Below are 12709 nucleotides of genomic sequence, written 5' to 3' on the forward strand. Positions count from 1 at the left end.
AAAATTCGAGGATGAATTTTCTTTAAAGGATGGGAGATTTGTAACATCCTCAATGCCGGGTTAGTGATCAGATTGTAAAGTTTCAGAATTTGGTGACTAAAGTAGAAGAATGAAATAGTTCAATGATTTATTTGGGAATATTTCCAGAAAGTTAGTAATTATTAAAGGAATTAAGGGCAAAGTGGTTATTTGTCATAAAAGATATTTTTTTATCTCTTTAAGAAGAGATAAACACGTGGGGGGGAAGAGTATTTGGAAAACTCTTCTTCTTCTTTCTTTCTTCTTCTCCAACGTGCTGAGCAAAGGTGAGTTTCTATTTAGTTGATTATTTGTAGATTTTATGGTTGGGTTTTAATCATTAGGTGATAACTAAGCTTAAGGAAAAATTAAGTTATCTTAAAGTCAAAATATGAAGAAGTTACAAAAGATTAAAGAGAAAGAGTTTTTGAATGAAATCTTGAAATAGAGTTGATAAGTTGAATTTGAAGATAAATTTGACTTGTCATCAATCTAATTAACATGTATGAAGTGTTAGAATTGGATTTGTAACATGTTAAAATTTGGGTGTAATTCTTGAATTACATATGGAGAATAGGATTTTGATGTTAAAGAGGTGATTAATGAATAGAAATGAGTTTGAATATGAGTATGTAAGTTAAGAATAAGAAAGGGGATGATATATGAAGTAATTAATCTGAAAAGAGTGGATTTTTGGGCATAAATTGGAATTCTGGGCTATGTTCATCGATGCATATTCAATGTGCACCGATACATCAAGGGTAAATTTCCAGAAATTGTTTAGTGTGTATCGATGCATAGGAAGTGCATCGATGCACCCCTTAAAAATGAAAACATCGAAGGTAATTTGTGTATCGATGCATGGGTAGCGCATCGATGCACATGTTAAAGAATGCATCGATGCACTTCAAGGGTAAATTGAAATAGACATTTCTTTTGGTCTAAGAAATGATAGATTAGTGTATATCAATTGGATACTAATATGTATAAATGTATGATTATATAGATATCGAGCACGAACAAGTCCCGAAACGCTTATCAAGTTATGATTCGTTCGCAAGAGAGGAAATTATAAAAATGGATTGGAACTTAGTGAGGCCAAGGTGAGTGCATCTTATTTTATAGAATGATATGGAAATTGGACTTGTGATAAGTCTATCTCCGATAGTTAAAGTGCATGAAGTCTTGATTATAGGTAGGTAAATGACATGAAATATATGTATGTTTGATTTTATGAATGTATATGTTTTGTATGTGCTATGTGAACATATGGTTATGTGATATACTTGATGTTTGAGAATCATATGAGAATAAGAGATGACAATGAGTTACATGCCATATGAACACAAGAGAAGTGTTATAAGCTAAGTGACAGATGATTATGAAATCATATGAAAAGTGAAATGTACATGTGAATATATGAAGTGATATGAATATAATGCCCATGTTATATTATACGAGAGCTATAGGTATAGTTGGCATGCCAAGAGTCGAGGGTCCACGCGGTCTTTCGGGACATACAGTAATCCTTCGGGATATTTCATAGTGGTCCTTCAGGACAAATCTCATAGCCCCTAATGGGACCCCATACGAGCTGTGGTGACAACATAGTGTACAACCTCAATAGACTCACATATCTACAGTTCTCACAGGTGCGCATGGGCTAATAAGAGATAACATTGAATGTAATCTATGCGATGTATATATGTGTTTTGTGATATGAATTATATGATATGATATGATATATGTGTGTTAGTGATTATTATATATGCTATAAGATATATGATATGAACTAAATTGATCATATAAACAAGAGAATAGAAATATGAAAGGTGATAATATGATAATGATAGGAAAGAAGATAATTATAAGTATGTGTGGATTATATATATATATATATATATGAATATATGAAATGTGCATAGTAGGAATTATTATAGGTATATGTGGGTGTGATGCTTGTATGTGATATGTTAGTAGAAATTGTTCAAGCATGATTACGAGTTGAAGTTTTATTATATGTTTTATGCCTCACTAAGTTAACGACTTAGCCTGTGATTGTTTCACATGTAGGTTATAGAAGTGAGAAGAGTAAAGAGCTAAGAGGAGCAAGACATGTCAGTATTTTTCTTACAAAGTTTCAGATCAGAAAATAGATGATTTAAATGTGTTTGGTTAATCTGAATATAGTTGGCATGTACTAATTGAGTGAGTTGTATAGACTCTGATCGATTTTTGGTTATTTTGGTCAATTTATGTAAATAAACAACTTTTATTTTAATTAAAGTTTTGAATTTTCTTTGAATTTTGTCAAGAGTCAAAGTTTGAAAAGTCAATATGACACTTCATACTAGTATTCGAGTTGAGGGTGTTACAGAACTAGCAAAGACTTTGGGTTTAAAGATCCCACATTTGCTTCTCGTCAACATAGGATGCTAATTAACATAAACTGCATTGTGTTCAGTGGACGGTTGCACTTCATCATTTGCTACAATCTCAGGTATTGTAGTGGATAATTGTGTGGACACAGGACCACTTGACTCAGCCTCATCATTAACCATAGTTGAATTAGTGTTATTTTGAAGAGTATGACCACCACCATCTTGAATGCTGGAGTCAGTACCGTCAGCATATGATGACTCATTAGAGCTTGTGGATGAACCAGCCATTGCTCGTATTCTCTCACGATGAGGAACAACCTGCAAGGGAGCAGACCTCCATGCACTAGTATGAGGCATAGACTCAGGTTGTTTCTTATCTGCAAAGGGGAACACATGTTCATCAAATTTAACATGCCTCGAGATATAGACACGACCATCCTGAGCGTGGCATTGAAAGCCTCGATGTTGCGAGCTGTAACCCAAGAAAACAAAAGGAGCTGACATAAACATTAATTTATGTTGTTGAAAAGGCCTCAAGTGCGGGAAACAACGATACCCAAACACACGCAGTGTGGTGTAATCTGGTTTAGAACCAAATAACTTTTCAAAAGGTGAAATATTGCCTAACACTTTGGTAGGCAGGCGATTAGCTAGATGTGCCACTGTAGCCACAACATAAGACCAGAATCGAAATGGGAGAGCAGCCTGAGCTAGCAACATTAGAGCCAATTCAACTAGGTGACGATGTTTACGTTCAACCACGTCATTTTGCTCAGAGGTGTGAGGGCATGTGACTCAATGTAAAATGCCCGCATGAGTTAGTTCACATGACAACCGCCTGTACTCGCCTCCCCAATCACTCTGAATTGACTTGATGAACAACGAAAACTGAGTGGTGACCATAGTTTAGAAACGTCGAAATGCATCAAGTGCTTGAGTTTTATTCTTTAGCATGTATACCCATGTATGTCATGTATATGCATGCATCCACAAAGGACACATAGTATCGATAGCCACAGGATGAAACATGTGCAATACCCCAAAGGTCTGTAAAAACAAGCTCAAATGGAACATTGTACATAGTAGCAAAAGAAATAAAGGGCAACTTGTGACTCTTTCCCATGAAACAAGTAACACAACTGGTATTTAAACTCTTTGAAATGTTAACATTGATGGAATTACATACATCTTTCAATGTTTGAAAAGTATGGTGTCCTAATCGCCTATGCCAAAGGTCAAATATACTAGGACCAACAACATTAGACTTATTACACAAGAAGACTTTAGGCTTTATAGAAAAAGTATACATCCCTTCATGTTGATTCTCTCGAAGGACCACTGCACCAGTTGTTTTATCTCGAACAAAGCACTCATCAGCATGAAACTCAATGAAAACATTGTTGTCCCTAGCAAGCTTCGAAATCAAGAGCATATGTTTTGCTATTTTGGGCATATGTAATAGATCACTTAATACTAAAGCTCGAGATGAAGCATTCAACACAATATTACCAATTGAGTTCACCCCTAGTGACACGCCATTACCTACTAGGAGATTACCTGGGCCAATAAATTCAATGGAATGCATCAACTTGGCTACATTTGGGGTGACATGGTGAGTTACCCCTGAATCAACAACCCATTGTTCACATGCTCCCACGTTTGCTTGGGACTGACTCGAAGAGTATAGTTGTTTGGCATTGCAACACGAGCATCCTGACGAGTCAAATATGGCACAATTAGCAGCACTAGGATCATCTCTGGATTATGATGAGCCAAAAACCGCATTGACCCCAGGGAAGTCTTGATCAAAGCGATACCATCATCGGTCTACAGAATGGTCATTCTTACCGCATAACTGACACTGAAGCCGTGCACGACCTCGACCACCATGAGATGACTCAGACAAGCCAGCCGCAACTCTTCCTTGAGCAATATGAGAACTCATTGGAAGGTCCTCAGGCTAAGCATCAAAACCAACAATCTACGTTTCCGCATCAAAAAGCATCGAGTAAACCTGATCCAAAGACAGAGTTTCTCGTGTAGTGGTGATTACTGCCATGAATGGCTAGTATTCACGCGGTAGTCCTTTAAAAATACTCACAATGTGTTCAACTTAAGACACTGGACTTCCACAAGAGGCAAACAAATCACAAATTTCTTTAACTCGAGTAAAGTAAACTCACATAGAATCCTCACCTTTCTTCATGGACTGAAGTTTGTAATGTAGGTTCATGACCGTAGTGGTGGACCGATTGGCAAAAAACTATAGAACAGTGTTCCAAACAACAGTGGCTGACTCGTCACCAACAAATTATGGTAATAAATGAGCACTAATCGTGGATAAGAGCCAGGACGCAAGGGCACTGTCTTGGGCTATAAAGTCATAATAGGCTTCATTTGCAACAGTCTCACCGTTTGCATCAACAACCATCTGCGGAGGAGGTGTTAATGAGCTATTCAACAACCTTTTAAGGCGGTGGCTGCGAACTGTAAGTAGAACCTAATGCTTCCATAGAAGGAAGTTCATCTCATCGAGCACCACATTTACCCGTTTGTTGGTAAATATACGAGCTGATGAGGAGGACGAATCACCAAAGAGAGCCATCGTAGCTCAGTAGAGAGCTCTAGGACTGAAGGTGAATGATACCATGTTGGAATATTGCAGAAATGCACAAGAAGAAAACAAGAGAATACTTTCTTGATTGAATAGCTTCGTTGAATTTACAGTACCAATATTACGGTTTTATACAACAATACAACATCCTTTTATAACTGACTAACAAGATCATAGAAACCTGGCTTCTAGAACTTCTCTATATTCAGATATGCATGATCTATACGTACATGCTATGCATGACACTACATACACACACACACACACACACACTTCTTTCACGTGAGCTACACGAGCTGCATCATTCTCTCAACATTTTGGCATGTAGATTTGGATATGTCTTTACAATCCTTATCCTTGTCACATATTGATATGGTTGTGAATGGAAGTGTGACTTGGCGGTTGACGGGGTTTTATGGAAATCCAGTTACTGATGCTCGTTCCCAATCTTGGTCTTTACTCCGTCAATTATCTCGCTCGAGTACTCTACATTGGCTTTGTATGAGTGATTTCAGTGAGATATTGTGGACTAGTGAAAAGTCAGGACCTGCCCTTCAGAGTGAACGAAAAATGCAGTAATTCTGGGACTGTTTGAGCGATTGTGGTCTAGCTGATTTGGGATACTCGGGGTCTTGGTACACATTGGAGCGTGGTCGGACACAAAGGACAAATATTCGGGAACAACTTGATAAAGCAGAGGGTTCCCTCACTTGGCAACGTGTTTTCCCTTATACAACCATCTCACATCTTTTGGCCCTCGTTTTCGATCATTGCCCGATTCTTGTTTACACCCAAGGTTCTACTGGTGCTTTTCAGCTGGGCTTTATTTCTTCTTTCTGGTATGATGCAACTAATGATAACGAACCAAAGTTTGTACAATTGGTTCAATATTTATGGTATGTCTCTAAGCCCTTTTTCGGATTGATTAGCACAACTAGGGGTTTCCCTTGGCCAGTTGTACAATGAAAAAATCGATTTCAACGTCAGGCTCACAGTGCGTTAGTTCGTCGCCTTGAGAGGTTATGTTCGAAGCCAGTTTCAGATACTGTTTTGGCTGATATCTCCCCTTGTCAAAATGAGCTCAATTCTTTGTTAGAGAAGGAAGAGATTTACTGGTGTCAGAGGGGTCGAGTGAACTGGTTGGGTTTAGGAGACCTTAATACTTCTTATTTTCACGCCTCCGTATCGATTCGGCACCGGTGTAACACTATATCTACTATCATGGACATGGGCGGTCAAACTTTCGAGGATCAAGAGGGGATACTATAGTGTTTTTATGTTTATTTCACATCCTTGTTTGCGGGTATTATCTTGTCTGATAGCTCTCCAATCTTGAATGGAATTGTCCTGCATCACAGCTTCTCAAAATGTTGGTCTCCTCTTTCCATTCACAACAAATGAAGTGAAGTTTAATGTTTTCCAATTTCATCCGCTTCGGGTTTCTCTCTTCGTTTTACCAGAATTTTTGGGAGACAGTAGGGGTTGATGTTACCAAGTTCTACCTCGGGCTATTGAATGTGGGAGTTGATTTCTCTATGGTCAATGAAACCACGATTATTTTAATCTCAAAGACACGGGAGACCCGTACAGTGCACAACTATCGTCCTACAAGCCTTTGCAATAATGTTGTACAAGATTATTTCTTACATGATTATTAACAGGTTCAAGTATGTTCTTGGGTTTTGTATTGATGAAAGTCAGAGTGGTTCAAACCTGATCGCCTTATAACTGATAATGCTCTCCTTGTGACCGAAACTCTGCATACTTACCGAGGCAAGCGTTCGGGGCATGTCAGCTTCTTCGCTCTAAAGCTTGATATGAGCAAGGCCTACGATCGAGTGGGATGAGACTTTATTGAACAAGTATTTCTTTGGTTTGCGTTTCATTCGGACTGGGTGTCTCTTTCAATGCGATGTGTGCGCATAGTGAGGTATTAGATTCACGTCAATGGATAACTTTACGAGCTCATTCAACCCTATTGTGGTCTTCGCCAAGAGGATTCCATCTCCTCGTATCTATTCTTGTTCTGTATGGAGGGTCTTTCTTCGTTGCTCTGTCAAGCTCATGATAGAGGTCAGTTTCCGGGTGTTACTTTAACTCGTGGTGGCCCATCGTTCCACCACTTGCTGTTTGCCGACAATTGTTTTATTTTTGGGCGGGTAAATTCTACTGATATGGTCACTCTTATCTCCATTATCCAATGTTTTGAGGGGTGTTCGGGGCAACATATAAACTTCAGTAAGTCCAAGGAGTTCTTCAGTTCCAATACTCATGCTGCTTGTTGTGCCTATCTTGCCAGTCTTTTAGGGGTGTCCATAGCTTCTGATTTAGAACGATATCTTGGGTTTCCTTTGGTGGTGGAGCCTAATCGCTATGTTATCCCGGATAACAAACTATAGTGTAGCAATCTATCTAAAGGAGGAAAGTTGACCCTTATTAAAGCGGTTTTACAAGCTTTGCCGACTTATCAAATGAGTCTTTATAAATTGCCCAATCAACTCTATCATGAATTAATTCTCTTATTGTTAGATTCTGGTGGCGGTCTAATGGCACAAGGTGGGCTATTCACTGGTTTAGGTTGACGGATCTTCATTTACCTAATGCTCTTAGCGGTTTAAGAGTCCAGGACTTGGAGTTTTTCAATAAAGCGTTTCTCTGTAAACAAGGGTGGCGGCTTATGATTGATTGGCATACTTTGGTTTCTCGTGAGATGCAGGCTAAATACTATCTTGGAGGGAGTTTTTTAACGTTGGAATTAGGTGCTCGCCCGTCCTATGCATGGCGTAGTATATGGATGGAGAAGAACACATTACAAGAGGGTTTATGAGAAAAGTTGGCGATGGTACTTCTATTCCGATCTTTTCACGGAGTATTGGATCCAACATTGCTCCCTAGTGATGCTATTTCATTCATATCTGAACTTGACTGGATTGTCTACAGTGTCAAATTTAATTGAAGCTCATCGAGGAACTTGGAACGTTGTACTTGTCAGAAACGATCCAAACAAAGCCATATTCGAGTGGGAGCGATGGCTGCAGACGAATAGAAGGTGAAAATTGCAAAGTTTGATGGTGCCAACTTTGGCTTTTGGAAGATGCAGATTGAAGATTTTCTGTACCAGAAAAATCTATATCAACCTCTCTCAGAAAAGCAACCAGAGGGTATGTAGAATGAAGATTGGGCTCTTCTCGATAGACAAGCCCTCGGAGTTATCCGACTGACGTTATCCTGCAATGTTGCTTTCAACATAGCAAAGGAAAAGACCACGGCAAGTTTTATGGCGGCTCTCTCCAATATGTATGAGAAGCCATCAGCCTTAAACAAAGTTCACTTGATGAGGCGATTATTTAATTTGCAGATGACGGAAGGGGCATCAGTGGCTCAACACCTAAATGAACTCAACACAATCATAACCTAGTTGAGTTCCGTGGAAATTGAATTCGATGATGAAGTTCAAGCTTTAATTCTCTTATCATCTCTACCAAACAGTTGGAATACTACTGTTACAGCAGTCAGCAGCTCGTCGGGAACAACAAATTAAAATTCGATGATGTTCGGGATCTGGTATTGAGTGAAGAAATTCAACGGAGAGAATCAGGTGAAGCATCAAGCTCATCAGACTTGCACACAATGTCTAGAGGGAGAACTTTAGAAAGAAATTCAAATCGTGGAAGATCGAAATCCAGAAGGGGAAAATCAAGAGCAGGAAAGAAAGATTTTACCTGTTATAATTGTGGCAAGAAGGGTCACTTTAAAAGAGATTACCGAGCACTGAAGAAATATATCGGCACACAAGAATCTGCCAACATGAAAGAGGAGACAGGTGATGCCATGATTCTAAGCGTCAACAGTCTGATTGAATCATGGATCTTGGATTCAGGGGCATCTTTCCACTCCACCCCATACCAAGAACTCATGGAGAACTATGTCAGTGGTGATTTTGGGAAGGTTCATCTAATTGATGATGAAACCTTGAAGATCGTCGGAAAATGAGTCATCCTATTAAAGTTGCAAAACCAGACCACCTGAAAGCTGAAAGGAGTGAGCCATATTCTAGGCATCAAAAGAAATTTAATTTTTGTAAGACATCTTGATGGAGAATGATATAGTACAACCTTTTCAGGCTGTGAATGGAAGATTACAAAAGGAGCACTCGTAATTGCTCGTGGTAAGAAGACTGGTACTCTCTATATAACCTCAAATTTAGAGAATATCATTGTAGTAGCAGATGCTGATGGAAAATCAAACTTATGGCACCAAAGGCTTGGCCATATGAGTGAGAAAGGGATGAATACACTTTTGTCAAAAGGGAAGCTTCCGGATCTAAGGAGTGTAGATGTCGGACTATGCAAGTATTTGTATCTTTGGCAAAAAAAAGAAAGTCAGTTTTGCAAAGATTAACAAGACACCCAAGGCTGAAAAGTTAGAGTTGGTTCACACTGATGTATGGGGACCATCTCCAGTTCCATCTCTTGCAGGCTCACTATATTATGTCAGCTTCATCGATGATTCTACAAGGAATGTGTGGGTTTATTTTCTGAAGAAGAAATCAGAAGTCTTTGATACCTTCAGAAAATGGAAAGCCATGGTGGAAAATGAGACTGGTTTGAAAGTCAAGCGATTGAGGTCTGATAATGGAGGAGAGTATAGAAATAGTAGATTCAGAGATTTCTGCGCAAACAATGGGATCAAGATGGAGACAACATCTCCCATGACACCGCATTAGAATGGCATAAAAGAGCGCATGAACAGAACTTTGAATGAACGTGCCAGAAGCATGAGGATACATGTCGGATTGCCCAAATTGCTATGAGCTGAAGCTGTCAACACTACAGCTTACCTGATCAACCGTGGGCCCTCAATTCTTTTGGATGGTGGAATACCAGAGGAAGTTTGGAGCAAGAAAGAAATAAACATGTCACACTTAAGAATGTTTGGTTGTATTTCTTATGTACACATAAATTCTGCTGAAAGAAGCAAACGTGATACCAAGTCCAACAAATGTGTCTTTGTTGGTTATGGTGGTGATGAGTTCGGTTACCGATTTTGGGACTACGAAAATTGGAAGATCATCTGAAGTAGAGATGTCATTTTCAATGAGAATGTGATGTACAAAGACAGGTCAACCACAGAATCAAGTAGCTCCAATACCGAAGCTGAAACAAAAGTTCGAGGAGATTTCTGGAAATGATGTTCAGATCAGACCAAAAGTAGTTAAAGAAGAACCAGGCACACCGGAACTAAGACGCTCCTCTAGAATTCCTAAACCAATCCAACGTTATTTGCCTTCTTTGCACTACTTGTTGCTGACTGACAATGGTGAACCAGAGTGCTATGATGAAGCAATGCAGGTGGAGGATTCAATCAAGTGGGAGTCTTCCATGAAAGATGAGATGGACTCGCTTATGTCAAATTAGACGTGAGAATTAGCTGAATTACCACCAGGCAAGAAAGCGCACCAGGCAAGAAAGCGCTCCATATCAAGTGGATTTATAGGATCAAAGAAGAGCACGATGGGAGAAAACGCTACAAAGCAATATTGGTTGTCAAAAGTTTTCAGCAAAAAGAAGGTATTGACTACAATGAATTTTTCTCTCCAGTCGTGATACTATCTACAATCAGACTGGTGTTGAAAATTATAGCTGCAGAGAATCTACATCTTGAGCAGTTAGATGTGAAGACAACTTTCCTTCATGGTGATTTGGAGGAAGAAATCTATATGAGGCAGCCAGAAGGCTTCATACAGGCAAGCAAGAAAAATCTGATATGCAGGTTGAAGAAGAGATTGTACGGTTTAAAACAAGCTCCTAGACAGTGGTACAAGAAGTTTGAAAGTTTCATGGGTAGCAATGGTTTTACCAGATGCCAAGTAGATCATTGTTGCTATATTAAGAAGTTCAACAATAACTTTATTATTTTATTGTTGTATGTTGATGTCATGCTTGTTGCAGGTTCAAACATGCAAGAGATTATAAACTTGAAGAAAAAATTGTCGAAGCAGTCTGCAATGAAAGATCTGGGCGCTACAAAGCAGATTCTTGGGATGAGGATCAAGAGAGACACAAAGTCGGGGACTCTAATGTTATCACAGGCTGAGTACATCAACAAAATACTCTCCAGGTTCAACATGCAAGATGTTAAACCAGTAAGTACACCTTTAGGTGTTCATTTTAGACTCTCCAAAGAACAGTCACCAAAGATGGAGGAAGAACGTGCACACATGGCGAAGGTGTCGTATGCCTCAACAATTGGAAGTCTGATGTATGCCATGGTTTGTACTAGACCAGATATTGCTCATGCAGTGGGAGCTGTTAGCAGGTACATGAATAATCCGGGCAAGGTACACTGGGAAACAGTCAAATGGATTCTCAAATATCTGCGGGGTACTACAAACAAAATACTTTATTTCAAAGGTGGAGATATGATACTGATAGGCTATGTAGATGCTGACTTAACCGGAAATGTTGACATCAGAAGGAGCACTACAGGGTATGTCTATACTCTAGGAGGTACTGCAGTGAGTTGGGTTTCTCAACTACAGAAGATAGTTGCTCTCTCCACAACTGAAGCATAATATGTCGCTGTTACGGAAGCCAGCAAGGAGATGGTCTGGCTCCAAAGTTTCTTGGAAGAGTTAGGTAAGAAACAAGAAAACAATGTCTTGTATTGCGACAGTCAAAATGCTATCCATCTAGCAAAGAATCCGTCTTTTCATTCCAGGACGAAGCACATACAATTGAGATATCATTTTATCCGGTCTCTTCTGAAAGATGAGATTTTGAAACTTGAAAAGATTAGTGGAGCTCAAAATCCGACTGACATGTTGACAAAGACGTTGACTACAGACAAACTGAAGTTGTGTTCAGCTTCAGTTGGCATGCTAGAGTAACAAGACCATAAATACTGCTACATTGATCGAGGTGTAAAGACATATTAAAATCAGTCTTCAAGTGGGAGATTGTTGACAATTGCATGGTATTCTAGATGACAGCTAGCAATTGTTGAACAATTTTGCATGGCTTTCTAGATGGCAGCCGGTGGCTGTAAGAATTCAAAGGTGGGTTGCCTAAGTTTGTTGAAAATAAAAATGAGGAAAATGCATTTTAGTCCATGTACACTTTAGGGTATTTACAATATTAGTCCTTAAGCTTCAACTATAAATACCCTATCTCATTTAGCTTCAAAATCATCCCCAAATCATTCTAGCTCTCTCTCAAGTGTTTTTGTAAACACCTGTAAATTTTCTCCCTTTAGTAAAAGATCTACAGCAGTCCGGAGACGTAGACATAATTGGCTGAATTCCGTTATCAATTTCATGTATTATTTTTCCGTTTTTATTTCGCATTCTCACTAATCTAATTATAGAGAAATTACTCGTTTATTTCATTTCCTAACAAGTACTTCTATTCCGATCTTTTCGCTGAGTATTGGATCCAACATTGCTCCCCAGTGATGCTATTTCATTCATGTGCGAACTCGACTGGGTTGTCTACAGTGTCAGATTTAATTGAAGCTCATCGAGGAACTTGGAACGTTGCACTTGTTCAAAGTTTGTTTCCACAGCAAGTTGCACTTGTTCAAAGTTTGTTTCCACAGCAAGTTGCACTTTCTATTTTGTCCATTCCCCTCCCAGTTGATCCTTGCCGTGATCGCATGGTTTGGCGTATGGAGAATCATGGTTGTTTTACAGTTCGGA

The sequence above is a fragment of the Hibiscus syriacus genome, unplaced genomic scaffold, assembly GCF_006381635.1.
Source record: "Hibiscus syriacus cultivar Baekdansim isolate YM2019G1 unplaced genomic scaffold, ASM638163v2 tig00110264_pilon, whole genome shotgun sequence".
Taxonomy (NCBI): domain Eukaryota; kingdom Viridiplantae; phylum Streptophyta; class Magnoliopsida; order Malvales; family Malvaceae; genus Hibiscus; species Hibiscus syriacus.